General features: G+C 46.3%; 1 pseudogene; it reads left to right on the forward strand.

Moving 5' to 3' along the window:
* Window positions 1-17166, forward strand: part of LOC149228755 (calcium-transporting ATPase 5, plasma membrane-type-like) — a 396645-nt pseudogene that overhangs the window by 311498 nt on the left and 67981 nt on the right.

Raw genomic sequence — 17166 nt, forward strand, 5'->3', positions numbered from 1 at the left:
ACCAGTCCCTTCAGTGGCTCTGCTAGCCCCTCTATAAACATGAAGACCCTCCTGGCCTTTGACAGATCAGGCACCATCACTGACAACCTCAAAAACTCTGAAATGTAGGTCTCAACACTTCCCGTCTGTTTGAGCTTTGTCAGCTCCCCAAAATGCTCCTCTGGGTCTCTCCTCTCGAAACGCTCCAGCACCCTCCTAGTGAACTCCTCATATGTTTCCACTCCGGCATGCCCCATCGTGGTTAACCCATGGAACCACTAGTCATGGGCTTCTCCTTCCAAATGTAATGTGGCAATTTTAATTGCATCTCCTTCCGTCATCTGATTGAGTTGAAAATAGACATCGAACTTCTCCACCCATGCTCTTACTGATCTCTTTGAAGCCCCATCAAAAGTTGGGAGGAACTATTTCCCCATCGTGCATTGTAGATCAGTGCCATGAGTGTAGCTTCCTCCACCTTGTCCCTTCCCCTTGTTATTATCTTTCAGCTGAAAAAACTCCCTGAAGGTAATGGCCTCTCTAAAGTCCAACCCGTATGACTAATACTATAAAAAGTAGTTCCCCATGGGAATTTCCTATTTCACTTGCATCCCTCCAGCGCTGGATGCTATGAATGTAGCAATGGTATGTTGATTTGGGTAGCATTGAATGTGCTCTAGCCACGAAAATTGATGGAGAGGCTAAAGCACATGAGATCTCCAATGCCCAGAAATGGTTTGGGCAGATTCTAAACGGTTTGGGAGATATTAAAATAATTAATATCTTTAATGGAGTCTCTAAGTCTAAACTTAGGAAAAATAAAATATTAATGTGAATCAATATAAAACTGTGTTAGAAGGGTCCAAAAGTCATGGATCAAGCCAGAGTTAATCTTAGCCATTGATTAGGGACTTAATCTCGATCGTTGAATTGTCAACGAGAAAAGTATAAGAGGAGGCTTGAGGGTCACTTGGAGAACACACTGAGTTGATCAAGAATTCGATTTTCTAGGGCAGGGCTTGCTGAGAAAATCAAAGGAGTGATCATAGTTGAAGTTGAGGGGTAGTGAATACAGAAGTAGAGAGGCAGAGAGGGTACTGGGAGCATCAGCACAGAAGTCGGGAGAGAGGGACGCAGAGCCAACTAGAGGCCACACAGAGACAGTTAGGGCCCACGCAGAGAGGTAGCCAGGAGCTGCACAGTGCTAGAGAGAGCCAGCGTGGGTGACGCAGAGGCTCTAGAGGCTGACGCAAGGCGAGTTGGGGTGACGCTGGGCCAGAGAGGCTGACGCAATCCCTGGAGGCAGACGTTGGAGATTTCATGTAGCAGATTGGAGCTAAGAGCTGTGGGATTGTTCATCCGGGGTTTTAACCGGAATATCTGTCTCCGACTGAGAGGTACTATTGCCGAGATCATTCTTTGTTGAGTGAGCCGGCTTGGCACCTAGATTGTATTCTAAAACTGCTTAATTATGAAACCCTCAGATAGCTGCGCCGGTTTTTTCACATTGGGTTTTTCCAGGGACATTAGTCCGAAAACAATGGTGTCACTTGTGTGCTTGTTTTTCCTTCAATTGATGATCTGTAATGTGTTGAGCATGTACTTGTATTTATTTTCAGTTTTTACATGGTAAATAACTTGTTAATTAAATAGAACATGTAGGCAGAAATAAATCAGAAAGTACATGAAGGATTTCTAACAGTTAGACTTAAAAATTCCAACATGGTATTAGAGGGAGGTTGCAGATCGCAAGATAACTGAGGGCATCAACCGAGCAGAGCAACAACAGCAAAAATAGCTATCCTGAGTGATAGAAGTTGTTCCTAGCGGAAAAGCAACAAGGGGTGACACAGTGCCTGCGTCATCAGTTCGAGTTGGGAAGAGGATCAGCGTAGTGGTAGAGAGGAGCAGACTTGACCTACGCAGTGCCCGATCATCTTTCTTAGTAAGGAAGGATTGACACCCGTCGCTAGGAGGTGCGGATTTTGCTGGTGCCAGGATTACGCAGAGCCTAGAGGCTCTAACCTTCAGTTTGCTGGGGCATAGGAGGTTGTGGGTAAGTTGCAGAGTTAAGCTGGTGGGGTACTGTGGTCAGAACAATACCTAATAGGGCAAGACCAAGGAGGAGGGAGTTGTTGTCAGGGATTTCTAGCCAAGAAATCCGGATCAGTGGTGCAGCTACACTAATGATTGGAGTGGGGGCATGTCGACATTGGCAGAGGGGTTTCTAGGAGGGAAATCGAGGCTTAGAGGGAGTCACACCGAGAACTTCCAGAAGGGAAGTAGAGGAACAATGAAATGGCAGTGAACAGGGTAAGAGACCAGGACAGACTGGACGGAGCCTCAAACTTCGTAGTCTAGAAGGCCAGAATCTTGTCCATTCTAGACAGGAATCGTCTCAAGCACTTCGCCTTGAAGCCGATAGCGATCCCAGTTGACCCTGTTGAGAATGACAAGTATGAGGAGGCAATGGTGAGGACCAAGAGCATCATCCTTGACAGAGTCAAGGACCATGTAGTACCACATATTGCCAAAAAGGATGCCCCAAATGCGATGTGGGAGGCCCTGACGAAATTGTATCAGCATACATCCGTGCAAAGGAAGATGCTACTAGAAAATCAGCTGCGGTCATACCAGATGCAAAAGGGAGAATAGATTGACACCTTCCTCGATCGATTGAAGGAGATCCGCGATCAGCTGACTTCCATAGGGGCCACGCCGAATCAAGAATTGATGGTGAGGACAACCTTGAACGCAATCTCAGAACACTGGGAGGTGTTTGTCCAGAGCATACTGGGCAGGTTGACCCTTCCAGATTGGGAGGAACTGTGGGCGGCTCTTCGCCAAGAAGAGATTAGAACGCTGACCAAGGCGGGAAGCAATGGCAAGGGGGTTAGAATCAAGAAGGAGGAAGAGGAGGATGCTGCCCTAGCATCTGAGGGATAGCAGGAGAAACGGAAGAAGAAGGACCTCTCCAAGGTCAAATGCTTCCATTGTGGGGAACTGGGTCACTCTGCGAGCCAGTGTCCGAGGAAGAAAAGAAAGGGAGAGGCTTACGAGACCAGGGGTGCACCAGCAAGGGCAGAGAAGGAAGTGGAGACAAATGATAACTGTGCCATGAGTGCTCACACGCCACTTAAAAGGAAGTGGGGAGACATCGAGTTGTAGTCAAATGGACTACAGGCGATGAGGGGCAGGATCCTCGAGGTACCAAGCCTCTTGGATTATACCTTGCTACGGGAGCCCCGAGGAGTAGCAGAATTGGCGGATGTCAATAGAGACTGATGTAGATGGAGCGACAAAGGAGCTACAGTGCAGGATTCCCAGGAGAGCATGAGGCAGCAATGCAAGATGCACAGAGTTGTTGCAGCGGCACAAAGATCAGAGAAGGGGCACTTGTCAGTGACAAAGGGAGTTTCAGCATCGACGGTGTCTTTAGCCTGACAGAGATGTCTGAGTTGGGAGATCAATTACTTACTTCTCAGTAACTGAGTTGCAGTGCAGCAGTTAGCAGTGGCAATGCTATGGGTAGCACGACGCAGCATGATGAGAGGGGTTGTCGTACGGATGCAACAGTGGCAGTGGCAAGGCCATGGGTAGCATTACAGAGGATGTTGGGCAGCAGGCCTAGCATTAGCACCAGGACCAATGCCGGATGATCAGGGTGATGCTCAGTGAGGAGTATTACTAGAGCATAGTCCTCACTAAGAGGGAGTGTTGATTTGGGGTAGCATCGAATGTGCTCTAGCGACGAAAATTGGCGGAGAGGCTAAAGCACATGAAATCTCCAATACCCAGAAATGGTTTGGGTAGATTCTAAACAGTTTGGGAGATATTAAAATAATTAATATTTTTAATGTAGTCCCTAAGTCTAATCTTAGGGAAAATAAAATATTAATGTGAATTAATATAAAACTGTGTTAGAAGGGTCCAAAAGTCATGGATCATGTCAGAGTTAATCTTAGCCATTGATTAGGGACTTAATCTCAGCCATTGAGTTGTCAACAAGAAAAGTATAAGAGAAGGCTTGATGGTCACTTGGAGAACACACCGAGTTGATCAAGAATTCGATTTTCTGAGGCAGGGCTTGCTTAGGAAATCGGAGTGATTAGAGTTACAACTGAGGGGCAGTGAATACAAAAGCAGAGAGGCAGAGAGGGCACTGGGAGCATCAACACAGAAGTCGGGAGAGGGACACAGAGCCAGCTAGAGGCCACGTAGAGCCAATCAGGGCCCACGTAGAGAGGCAGCTAGGAGTTGCGCAATGCCAGAGAGAGCTAGCGTGGGTGACACAGAAGCTGACGCAGGGCGAGTTGGGGTGACGCTGGGCTAGAGAGGATGATGATGGAGATTTCGTGGGGTAGATTGGAGCTGAGAGTTGTGGGATTGTTCATTTGGGGTTTTAGCCAGAATATCTATCTCCAACTGAGAGGTACTACTGCTGAGGTCATTCTTTGTTGGGTGAGCCGGTTTGGCACCCAGATTGTATTTTGACACTGTTTAATAATAAAACCCTTAGATAGCTGCACCGGTTTTCCCACATTGGGTTTTTCCAGGGACATTAGTCGAAAAACAACAGTGTCACTTGTGTGCTTGTTTTTCCTTCAGTTGATGATCTGTAATGTGTTGAGCATGTACTTGTATTTATTTTCAGTTTTTACATGGTAAATAGCCTGTTAATTAAACAAAACAAGTAGGCAGAAATAAATCAGAAAGTACATGAAGGATTTCTAACAGTTAGACTTAGAAATTCCAACAGTGGACCTGGGTGGTGTGTTGGGAACGAGGGGTGCATTGGGGCCACGACTCCCTTGGTAATGCGAAGTATCAAAGCCCTCACCAATTTGGGATTCCCCTTGAATCCCTTTGCCCTTGTTGTTGCTACAATTTTGCTACCTCAACTCCTCAATACCTCTGGACAAATCTTGTACGACCTTGAGAAGAGACTGGGCAAACTCCTCCTCTTTACTCCCCTTATCTCCCATGTTATCCCCCATGTTTGGCCTTTCGACCTCTGGTTCAATGACCTCTGGATCTGGGGTGATTTGTAGTTACCTCTCTCTACTTTTGTACCTCTGTCTCCTGTAGGTTACGTTTTGTTGGTCCTCTGGTGTCATAGACTAGTGTTGTTCCCCCACAGGCTGAGCCAAGACTATGAGCTCTGATACCACTGTAATATCCCTAAGGAAATTTTACAATAAATAATCAAAGCATGCATAGACATAAACACAGAAAATTACTCAAACATTACAACACCAATTTAGAGCCAAAAACTGCATTGCTAAGCCATTTTATTGATAAATCATGAGTTACAATAGGTGCTTGGAAAGTATGCACCTAGGCTTGCCGAAGGCAAGCTATCTAAGCCCAAGTGATGAGTGTGAGATCTCCTCCAAGCGCGCTAGTTGGTTCTCGTTGGCTTTGGCCTGAAATTCCTAGAAAATGAGTTGTTGGTTGTGTCGAATGGTTGTTAGGGCCTCCTCCACTGCTCACAAAATTCCGATAAATTAACCTCAGGCTCTCCACCAAATACCTAGAATAACCCATGAAGCAATTGGCCGATGCTTGCCCTTGGAATTTCGAGCCTATTTTCCTCAATGGCTCTGCTGCTGGGTAATTCGACCCACCTCTAAATCCTCCTGCAAAAAGCCCCCAAAATAGCTGCAATCTCCTCCTCAATAATTCCCCGGACTCCTCCTCAAGTTTCAGCGCCAAGCTCAACTCACTTCTCAAACTCCAAGCCTACCTCCTCTAAGAACTGTGCAATCCCTGTGTTGCTACTGATGAACCTCTCCACAAACTCACACTCCCTGTTGCTGGTATGAACTGGAATAGACGAGACTCCCTCCTTGGGCTGGCACTCGAAGTCCACCGAAGCAAGGGTTGAGATTTCCACTCAGAGACACTCTTGTGCTAAACAACACTTGTAGACTTGGCTTCAGCTCAAGCATGCTATGTCAAAGACAAATTCTCAAATAATCATGAATGACAAAAATGAGTGCCTCTTGCTCCTTTTGTCCAAAAGACTCCAAAATGCCCATGTGGGCCCAACTCGACTTTGCCCCACCATCTTCGCTCCAATGGGTGTGTGTTTCCCTTGTGGGTCACATTTCTTTAAGGGTGGCCCCCACGTTCCACTAGAGGCTCTATTTTCCTCCATCTCCTAATGTTTGGGCTCACTTTTGACACAAAAATACACGTGGGGCCTCTAAACCCACACTTCCTAAGTGATCATGCGAATTTATTCAAAACTGGGCAAAATTGATATTTACCTTAGCAATGTTGCTAAGTGGGAATGTCACACTAGTAGTGCCCTTTCTAAAGCCATAGGCCAAGAAGGGAGATCCCACGGGACTAGAATTGAGGATTAACCCCCCATTTAAGGTGAGGGAACAAAACTATAGTCAAAGCTTTTCCTTCTTCCAAGTCACCCAATAATCCATGCCCAAGATGCCCAAGGAAAAACAAGCATAAGCACTTGATTACATAATGAAAAACATAACTTTTGGGTTGGATTGACCACCTTCAAACATACACTTTCAAAAAATGGGTGAGAGGACATATGACTAATGCAAGGAGTGAAGATCAAATGGCACAATGCATTAGTGACACTAGTGGCTGTCAGGGGTTGTTGGCGGCTAGTTGAAGAGAGATCTAGGAGAAATTTGTTTCCTATGGGGTCACCCACTTTTGTTGGGTAACAGGCTCAGAGAGAGTCTGACTTCAGAGGGAGACTGTAAAGGAGAGTTAGATGCCTAGTGGATGTCTAACCTTTAGATTCAAGTGAAAGAGTGGAGTTTTCAGCCCATGCAAGGACAGTCACGGACCATGCGAGCACAGTTGCGGTGATGTAAGGAAAGTCATGGACCATGGAAGGACAATCATGGATCACATAAGGGAAAGTCATGGTGCATGCAAGGACAACCATGCATCATGCAAGATAAGTGTTGATCAAGCACAAAGAATATGTGGCACATGTGAGGACAGTCATGGCTCATGCAAGGAACTCATGGAGCTGGAGATTTCTATGAGGACATGGAAATACCTTCCTCACTAATAGGGAGTGTTAAAATTTGGGTAGCTTGGAAGGTATTTCCAAGTGAAGGAAACCCACAAGAAGGAGTTTGTAGGAAAATTACCCAAGTTTGGGGTTTCTGGTCCAAAGGATTGGGCTTGTAACCCAAGGAAATTAATAATATATTCTAATTTGTTGTTGAGTGGATAAGTGAGGGTTTCTTGAAGGACAAAGAATACCCCAAGCCAATCACACAAGAGCAATAAATAAGAAGCCAAAGGAGAGGCCTAGACACACATTGAGATGGACCTCATGTGTGGAGTGAGAGAGCCCTAGAGGAGGACAAGTTTTGTCCAACAAGGCCACAAATCCTAGAGATAGATAGCTGCAACAAGGACTAGTTTGTCAAAGGAGGCCAAGTAAAGTTCTGGAATGGAAGGTTGAGGCCTAGTCTAGAGGCCAAGGTTGGTTAATATTTGTTCTGGCCAAATTTGGAGGGAACCAAGCCTTAGTTAAGGGCTGATATAGCAGATCTAAGGAAAGTTGACTAGGGCTGGGCCAAATTTGCTTATCTGTGGAATAGGTCCGAGGAGAGAAAGAGGGTCGAGGTCTAGCTGAGGGAAAGGAAGGTTGGTCAAGATTGAATGAGGTTAGGGATGAGGTTATGGACTAGTTAAGGAGGCTGTTGAGGTGAAGACAAAGTAAGGCTATGAGCTGTGGATACATTGGAAGTTGACCGAAGGGTATTGGAAGAGGCTACAAGCCTACAGGAACAGGCCGAGGCCTGATCTGGGTTACTAGAGCAAGGTTGAGGGCCTTAGATATCAAGGACAAGTTAGTTGAGGGTCATTTGTAGCAAACCATGTTGTAAAGCTTGTGGGAAGGCTGGCCGAGCTAAGAAAAAGGTGTTGTATATGAAGACAGAGGTGTTGTAGAGGTTGAGTTGAAGAAGAGGGCTGATCAAGGGCTACAAGAGGAAGTCTGTTAGGCAAAGGAGGAGCTAACAACAAGGTGACAAGTGGTTGTTATGATCAATGGACTGAAGGAGTAGTTTGTTGAATGCTACAACTGTTGGACATAGGTCCAAAGGAGTTGGTCTCTATGGGCAAAAGTTTGTGGCAGCTAAGGAAAGATGCTAAAACAAGAACAACAAGAGTACTAGTGTCCTATGTTCTAAAAGGAACAAGCCCATGTGAGTTTTGTATTCCATTGATTGTATTTTGTATATGGACAGATGAGGACCTGATGGAATAGGCCTCGGCCCTAGGTTGTGTCAATCAAAGGAAAAACTTGTATTATAGCTTTGTATTAGGGTTTGCAAAGGGCCATGATCCCTGGTACGGGACCCCTAAGTTTTTCATATTGATGGACTAATGAGAAATGTGATTTGGGCCAAAATCTTGTGTATTGTTGCTAATTTGTTCGCTATCATATTCCATTGTGAAAAGTGTTTAAAGTTGGGCATTTCTAGTGTGTTTATGTGCTAGTCTAGTCATAGACCAGACCTAGGGTGCAAGGGAAATTTCAACATGGGGGAAGCTAGGGAAACAAGGATATGGCAATATTAATTGCAACAACTTCAGATATGCAACTAAATGAGAGTTTCCAACAAGCTGAAAAATAGTTGTAGAGATTTGGAATCTTCCACCTATAACTCCTGAAATAGTTTCACAAACAAGATGTAAATCACTGCGAGGGGGTAAGATATTAAGTCTTATTCCTTCCTGAAGATGGAATTAAATCAATATGAAAAATATCTAGGACAAAAATGGACACATATTCTAATAAATGGAAATAGCATCACTCATTGAAACAAAATCACATGAGCAAAATTTTGGACCGTGCTAAAATAAATTGCAGTAAATGAAAGAACATCTGAACTAATCTAATGTTGTAATATATATTTCCTATTTATTGTTGGAAATAATGAGAGGGCGGTGAATCAATATTTCTTAGCAATAAGTAACTTTAAATCTTTTCAGATCATTAATTTAATCTTCGATAGTTATTCAAAACATAAGAGAACAGTAGATAGTAGACACAAGAATTTTAGGTGGAAAACCCCTCCGAGACAAAAAACCACCAAACACTTCTCTAATAATTTATGAGTAATCAAATGCTTCAGCTCCAACTGAAAAGGAACCCCCAACTCCCTAGTGCTCTAGAAAAGCATTCAATTATCTAGCTCCCATTGGAAGGACACTCCAATGCCCTGCTTTTATCAGTAGTCAGTGGAAAGGATGCTCCAACACCCTAGCAAGCTCCAACTCGCCCTAGCACCACACTACCACCCTGAAGTGTTTTCAAGGTCCAACTTGAAGGTGACTTCAAGCACCATCGACCTCTTCATATAATCTCCAGTTGAGACTTCAATGGCCAAGATTACAACTTAATTGATGGCTAAGATCATCTCCAAGTCGATCTGTGTGAGTTTCTAGAGAATTCTCACATTTCTCAATTAATTACTATTAATTAACCAGTGTTCCGAAGTTATACTTGGGAAAAATTTAAATGATGGTCAATTAATTTAACTGAGCTATCTCTAGGTGGAATTTCCAAAAATGATTTTTGGGTTTTGGAGATCTCCTATATTTTAGCCTCTCCTCAAACTTTGAGACTATAACACCATTTGTTGCTACAAAAACTAACATACAAGCCCTTCTATAGTCTTCTACATTCCTCGGTCTTGTTAGGAGTCCACTTTAAGCTTTGTCCAGGGTTCCTTGCCCTCAGCCAAGCTTCGGCCTTCTTCCTCACAAAAATCAGCTTAGCTTATTTTACAAGACATATCTTGGCTGCGGCTATCTCTCAAGATGTTGGCTTCTCCATGGGAAGAACTTGTAATATTCCTAATTAGCCATGGCTAATTGGAATATTCGATTTTGCTCAATTTTGCCTTCTATAGTTATTTATAAATAAAAAGGTGAGGAAAAGGGGGACATAACTCACCTTTAGAATAAAGTCACTTCCTAGTAGCACAACGTTGTGACTTAAAGGGGAGCCAAGGGGGCCAAAGGACCACGCAGAGATGGGGCCCACGCAGACACTTGGAGGGACTGCGCAGATGGAAAGGAACACGTGGCAAGAAAGGGACTGCGTTGGAGGAGGTGGGCCTTGGGATTGTGAGAGGCCAATGCTATAAAGGAGAGGGGAGCCTCCTTATTTTGTCATTCATTTATGTGCATTTGAGCTAGTCACTTCGACTTAGAGCACGCTGGTTGTTTAGCTGGTCTGCAGCACTGTTTAGTGCATCGAGTGTCTCCGTTCGGAGATCTCACCCTTAGCCCCGGGGGACTTCGAGTGCCTGGTCAGGCAAGGTAGTTTTCAACGGTCTTTTGCAGGAGGATTGATCTTTGGAGTGAGGAGGAACTGAGCATTTTGGATAACTGCACAGTCTTGAGAGAGGGACGCAATTCATTTGGTGGGAGTGCCGGATTGAGGGTTTTGCGGAGGATTTGAGCTGGGAGATTGAGCAAGGGATCAACTCTTGCATATTGGAGGATTTTGGCAGAGTTTCGAGCTGAGTTTTGGTGGATTCTATTCAGTCGCAGCGCAGAGCCTTGAGGGACAGCATAGATCCCCAAGGGGGTGATTTTCAAGGGTCGCTATTTCAGAAAAGCTTTCTTGGTTTTTCTGGGTTTCTTGAGTAGGGTCTGATTCTAGAGTTTCAGCATTTTCTTAGGAGGGGAACAACCCAAAATCCTCATTTGATTTCCAGCAGTAGCAACAGCACGGCAGTTCTCCAGCAGCTTAGATGCAGTTCAGAGAGAGGCCATTCCTTTGCTATTCTGAGTGTATTTCTTCACTTGCCTTGTGCAAGTCGAGGTGCCATCTTTCTGATCACCTCCTGTACTCATTCCATTGCTCAGTATAATAAAATGGCTTAGCATTTCTCTCTGCATTTCTTGAGTATCTGCTTGTATTCCGTGTTTATATTATTATATGTTGCATCACTGTTATTTTCTTTTCCCGGTTACTGTATCATTTGCACGTATTGGGTTGGAGTTGCTTGGGTTTGAGGGATATCCCTGAAACGGGATATTACAGTGGTATCAGAGCATAGATCTGGCTCAGCCTGTGGAGCTAGCAATCTATGACACCAGGGGAAAAGCCCTACATCTGTTACAGAGGTAGGAGATACAGAGACATTGGACGTAGGTTGGAGAACACCTACGGAGAGGGAGACTGTGTTCCAGTAGTAGACGCAGAACAGGAGGAGCTTGTGGTGGACGTAGGACAAGAGGAGCCTGTGGTGGATGCAGAGCAGGAGGATCTGATGGCGGATGATGACGGGAAGAAATTTGCAGACATGCTCCTCAAATCAGTGCAGGATCTGTCGAGGCAAATCGAGGTGATGAGGCAGAGATTCACGGCAATGGAGGCTAGACAGCGTGAGAGCCCACGAGTTTTCCAGGTTGGAGAGGGATCGGGTGCATCTCACCATTTTCCAGAGCAGGGTGCCACTCAGCGTGATACTACTCAGCAGGTGGCCTCACATGCCCTATACGCTCTACCATGCCCACTCTCCTAGGAGCAGATAGGGGGCCGGAGCACAGTAGGAGGCAAAGCCCAGTCATATGGGCGATTATTTTGCGGCCAAGCCTATGGGCAGGAGTTCAGGGATGCTCTCTCATTCAGAGACTTTGTTCAGCTCCAGCGACATAGTAGACCCCACGACCATCACAGAGGATACCGACATTATCATGATGGAGACACCCACCGCACAGCTAGAAGATTTCACTTGCCTACGTTTGATGGCTCATCAAACAGTTCGACAAAGTCTTGGGTGGAGAAGCTAGACATCTATTTCCAGCTTAACCAGATGTCGGAGACGGAGGCCATCAAGGTGGCGACATTACATTTGGATGGTGAGGCCCAAGACTAGTGGTTCCATGGGTTGGTTACACTCGGACACTCCACAGTGACGACATATGCCGAGTTCACCAGGACACTGATAGAGAGGTTCGAATAGAGGGATCCAGAACAACATTTTGTTGAGCTGACGAGGCTCAAACAGACCGGAAACCCAGAGACCTACATTGCAGACTTCTTGAGGGTTTTAGTGATGGTGCCCGATCTATCCATGGCACGGAGGATCTACATGTATGTTGAGGGGTTAGCAAAGCCACTTTGGGGTCTAGTCAGGTCCACTAGACCAGCCACACTCCAGGATGCTATTAGCAAGACCCGGGACTTACAGGATTCCTTACCCAGGACCCGGACACCTTACCCCCAGAGACAGGCTTTCCAGCCTAAGGGGAAGGATGTGAGGATTCCGCCTCCAAAGGGGAATCCAGGACGAGCACAGATTGATGATGATGCCAGGAGGGAGCTGAAGAAGAAGCGGTTGTGCTTTACCTGTCAGGAGCCGTGGACACCGGGACATAGATGTGCTGCTGGCAAGGCACATTTTATTGAGGTCTTCTCCGAGAGCAGCGGGGAAGAGAGGAGGATGATGTGGAGGCAAGAGGTAGTCATGCCACGTAGGATCGCTTGCCACCTCCACCACCACCAGCAGGTGGTGCAGCTTTTGCACCTTCCGGAGGGGCCCTTGCAGCATTGCGAGGAGTTCCCAAGTATTTGACGCTGCGCGTAGGGGGACAGTACGTGGCCAATGGGTATCAGTTTTGGTTGACAGTGGGGCAACCCACAACTTCATCGATGCATAGATGGTTGAGCGAAGAGGTATACAGACAAAGAGCTTCGATGGCTTTTCAGTTTTGGTCCCAGGAGATCAGACCATGGTGTGTGCTCGTTATGTTCCAGAGTTATCAGTGACGATGGGCACCTACACACTGACTGACCACATTTTCGTGGTCGATATTCTGAATACCAACATGATATTGGGTGTTCAATGGCTTATCACTCTGGGGAAGGTCACGACAGATTGGAAGACCGTAGAGATGGAGTGGGATGTTGAGAAGACAGGGAAGCATGAGAAGATACAGGGACAACACACATATCTGCCTCTGACTGTTTCGGCTCATTGGATGGAGGCAGTATTCCGGAAGGGAGACGTAGAGTGGGCCGTGGAGTTGCGTGCATCAGAGGCAGGGACTACAGGGCAGACAGTGCACCCAGAGATACAGTCCATCCTTGACTGGTATGCCATAGTATTCGGGGAGATTCCACTAGGACAGCCACTGGACCGGGGGTTTGAGCACACCATTGAGCTCGAGCAGGGCATACAGGAAGTGATTACTACCCCTATAGGCATCCCAAGGCCTATCGGGATGAGATTGAGTGAGCCATTTAGAAGTTGCTGGCTCTTGGACACATTCGGCCGAGCACGAGTCCTTTTGCTTCTTCCGTGCTGTTGGTGAAGAAGAAGGACGACACATTGAGGATGTGCATTGACTACAGGGCCCTGAACAAGAAGACCCTGAACAACAGGTACCCCATACCCAGGATCGATCAGTTGATGGATGAGTTGAGAGGAGCCCGGTTCTTCTCAAAGATTGATTTGAGATTTGGGTACCATCAAATTCGCGTGAGGGAACACGACATTCCCAAGACCGCCTTTAGGTGTCACTATGGACACTTTGAGTTTTTGGTGATGCCCTTCGGGCTAACCAACGCCCCAGCTACATTCTAGTCTTGCATGAATCACATCTTCCGCAGTCACTTGAGGAATTTTGTGTTGGTATTCTTTGATGATATACTCATTTACAGCAGGACTTGGGAGGAGCATCTCCAGCACATTGAGACAGTGTTGCGCATGTTGGAGGAGCAGCAGTTATGCCAAGCTCTCCAAGTGTGAGTTTGGATTGACGGAGATGTTGTACTTGGGACACATCATAGGGGTAGACGGAGTGAGAGTCCACGAGGAGAAGATTAGGGCCATCAGAGATTGGCTGGAGTCGAGGAATGTGACGGAACTTCGGGGATTCATTGGTATTTGTACTTACTACTGAAAGTTCGTCAAGAGTTTCTCACAGCTTGCTGCACCCCTGACAGATTTGACGAGGAAGGGGGCATTCAGTTGGTCGGATACAGCGCAGCGAGCCTTTGACAGGCTCAAGGAGGTGATGAGCAGCTGCCCAGTACTTGTATTGCCAGATTTTTTGTAGCCATTTGTTTTGTAGTGTGATGCGTCGGGAGAGGGGATTGGCGCAGTATTGATGCAGGGAGGTCACCCTATAGCCTTTGAGAGCTGGAAGCTCCTTCCGCACGAGAGGTTGTATTCTATATACGACAAGGAGATGCTGGCCATCATGCATGCATTGGCCAAGTTCCGGCAGTATTTAGTGGGTAATAGGTTCAGGGTGAGGATTGATCACAACAACCTCAGGTTCTTTTTGGAGCAGAAGCAGCTACAGGAGAGGCAGCAGAAGTGGATCGGTAAGATCCAAGCATATGACTTTGACATTGAGTATGTCAAGGGTAAGAACAACATGGTAGCAGATGCCCTTTCACGTAGACCAGCCACGTTGTCTCTTATGAGCTTGGATACAAACTGGAGGGCTCGACTCTTAGTGGAGTACTCCAAGGACAGATTTGCATGTGAGGTTCTGGATGGGAAGGTGGCAGATGACAGGTACAGGGTGATCGATGAGATCATTTACTATAGGGACCAGATCTTCTTGATTGAGGGATCTCAGCTCAAGAAGAAGATACTCCAGGCATCACATGATTCACCTTTGGCCGGCCATCAGGGGTTTACCAAAACCTACAAGACCATTAGAGAGAGGTTCTCATGGAAGGCCTCAAGGAGGATGTACTCCAGCATATCCGGGAGTGTGCCAAGTTTGCCAGAGGAACAAGGGGGAAATGAGCCATCCTGCAGGATTATTACAACCTCTTCCCATTCCGGAGGGGAAATGGGAGTGTATTTCGATGGACTTCATCACAGGGTTGCCCATGGTACGGGGCAAGGATTGCATCTTTGTCGTCGTTGATCGACTGACAAAGTACTCACTTTTTCGCCATATCCGCACACTACACAACAACACAGGTGGCCGAGTTGTTCTTCAGAGAGATCTTCAAGTTACATGGTCTTCCCAAGACCATCACCAGTGACAGGGACAGCCATTTCATGGGCGGATTTTGGCAGGAGCTTTTCCGGTTGGTGGGGACGGAGTTGACCCCGAGTACCAGTTATCACCCATAGACGGACGGACAGACAGAAATAGTTAACAAGTTGCTCGAGGGCTACTTGCGTAACTATGTCAGTGGGCAGTAGCACGCATGGCTGAAGTGGCTGCATCTGGGGGAGTACTACTACAACCTACACATCACATGTCCATTGGTATGTCACCAATCTATGCTTTGTATGGATATCATCCTTTATCTTTTGCTGATGTGATGTTTGGTGCTGGCAAGGCTCCGAGAGCCAAGACCTGGATCCAAGAGAGTCAGGATATTCTCCGAGCTCTCAAGGATAATATGGCTACAACGCAGAACCAACAGAAGCTGTATGCTGACAGGGGCCAGGTGGAGAGACAGTTTGAAGTAAGGGACTTGGTCTACCTACGATTACAGCCATACCGACAATCGTCACTGAAGCAGAAGGGGGCTGAAAAGCTCAAGCCCCGCTTTTATGGGCCATACAGGGTGATACGCAGGATTGGACAGGTTGCGTATGAGTTGGAGCTACCCCAAGGCAGCAAGATTCATAACGTCTTTCATGTATGATGCCTGAAGAAAGCATTGGGACAGCAGGTGACAGTGACAGATGAGCTACTGCCCACGGATGATGAGGGGCATTTGGTGTTGCAGCCAGAGGCTATTATTGATACCAGGGAGAGGCGGCTACAGAACAGGACGGTCCGAGAATTCTTGGTGAAATGGAAGAATTTACCAGATGAGGATGCCACTTGGGAGAGTGAGAAAATTTTGTAGCATCCATCACTTCAGTTGCTTGAGGACAAGCAACATTTTTCCAGGGGAGACTGTAATATTCCTAATTAGCCATGGCTAATTGGAATATTCAATTTTGCTCAATTTTGCCTTCTATAGTGATTTATAAATAAAAAGGTGAGGAAAAAAGGGACATAACTCACCTTTAGAATAAAGTCACTTCCTAGTAGCACAACGTTGTGACTTAAAGGGGAGCCAAGGGGGCCAAAGGACCATGCAGAGATGGGGCCCACGCAGACACTTGGAGGGACTACACAAGTGGAAAGGAACACGTGGCAAGAAAGGGACTGCGTTCGAGGAGGCAGGCCTTTGGATTGTGAGAGGCCAATGCTATAAAGGAGAGGGGAGCCTCCTTATTTTGTCATTCGTTTATGTGCATTTGAGCTAGTCACTTCGACTTAGAGCACGCTGCCTATTTAGTTGGTCTGCAGCACTGTTTAGTGCATCAAGTGTCTCCGTTTGGAGATCTCACCTTTAGCCTCGGGGGACTTCGAGTGCCTGCTTGGGCAAGGTAGTTTTCAGCAGTCTTTTGCAAGAGGGTTGATCTTTGGAGAGAGGAGGAATTGAGCATTTTGGATAACTACGCAGTCTTGAGAGAGGGACGCAGTTCATTTGGTGGGAGTTCCGGATTGAGGGTTTTGCGGAGGATTTGAGCTGGGAGATTGAGCAAGGGATCAGCTCTTGCATATTGGAGGATTTTGGTAGAGTTTCGAGCTGAGTTTTGGTGGATTCTATTCAGTGGCAGCGCAGAGTCTTGAGGGACAGCGTAGATCCCCAAGGGGGTGATTTTCGGCGGTCGGCTATTTCAGAAAAGCTTTTTGGGTTTTTCTGGGTTTCTTGAGTAGAGTCTGATTCCAGAGTTTCATCATTTTCTGAGGAGGGGAACAACCCCAAATCCTCATTTGCTTTCCAGTAGTAGCAACAACACGACAGTTCTCCAACAGCTTGGACGCAGTTCAGAGAGAGGCCATTCCTTTGCTATTCTGAGTGTATTTCTTCACTTGCCTTGTGCAAGTCGAGGTGCCATTTTTCTAATCACCTCTTGTACTCATTCAATTGCTCACTATAATAAAATGGCTTAGCATTTCTCTCTGCATTTCTTGAGTATCTGCTTGTATTCCGTGTTTATATTATTATATGTTGCATCGCTGTTATTTTCTTTTCCCGGTTATTGTATCATTTGCACGTATTGGGTTGGAGTTACTTGGGTTTGAGGGATATCCCTGAAACGGGATATTATAGAACTCGGCCCTCTTCTGGGGCACTCCTTGCACACAAATGAGTCCTTCCACTTGTGTGTCTAGGCCACTCCA

This window comes from Pinus tabuliformis, chromosome J, assembly GCF_031772625.1.
Source record: "Pinus tabuliformis cultivar Carrire ecotype Pingquan chromosome J, CPIR1, whole genome shotgun sequence".
Classification (NCBI taxonomy): domain Eukaryota; kingdom Viridiplantae; phylum Streptophyta; class Pinopsida; order Pinales; family Pinaceae; genus Pinus; species Pinus tabuliformis.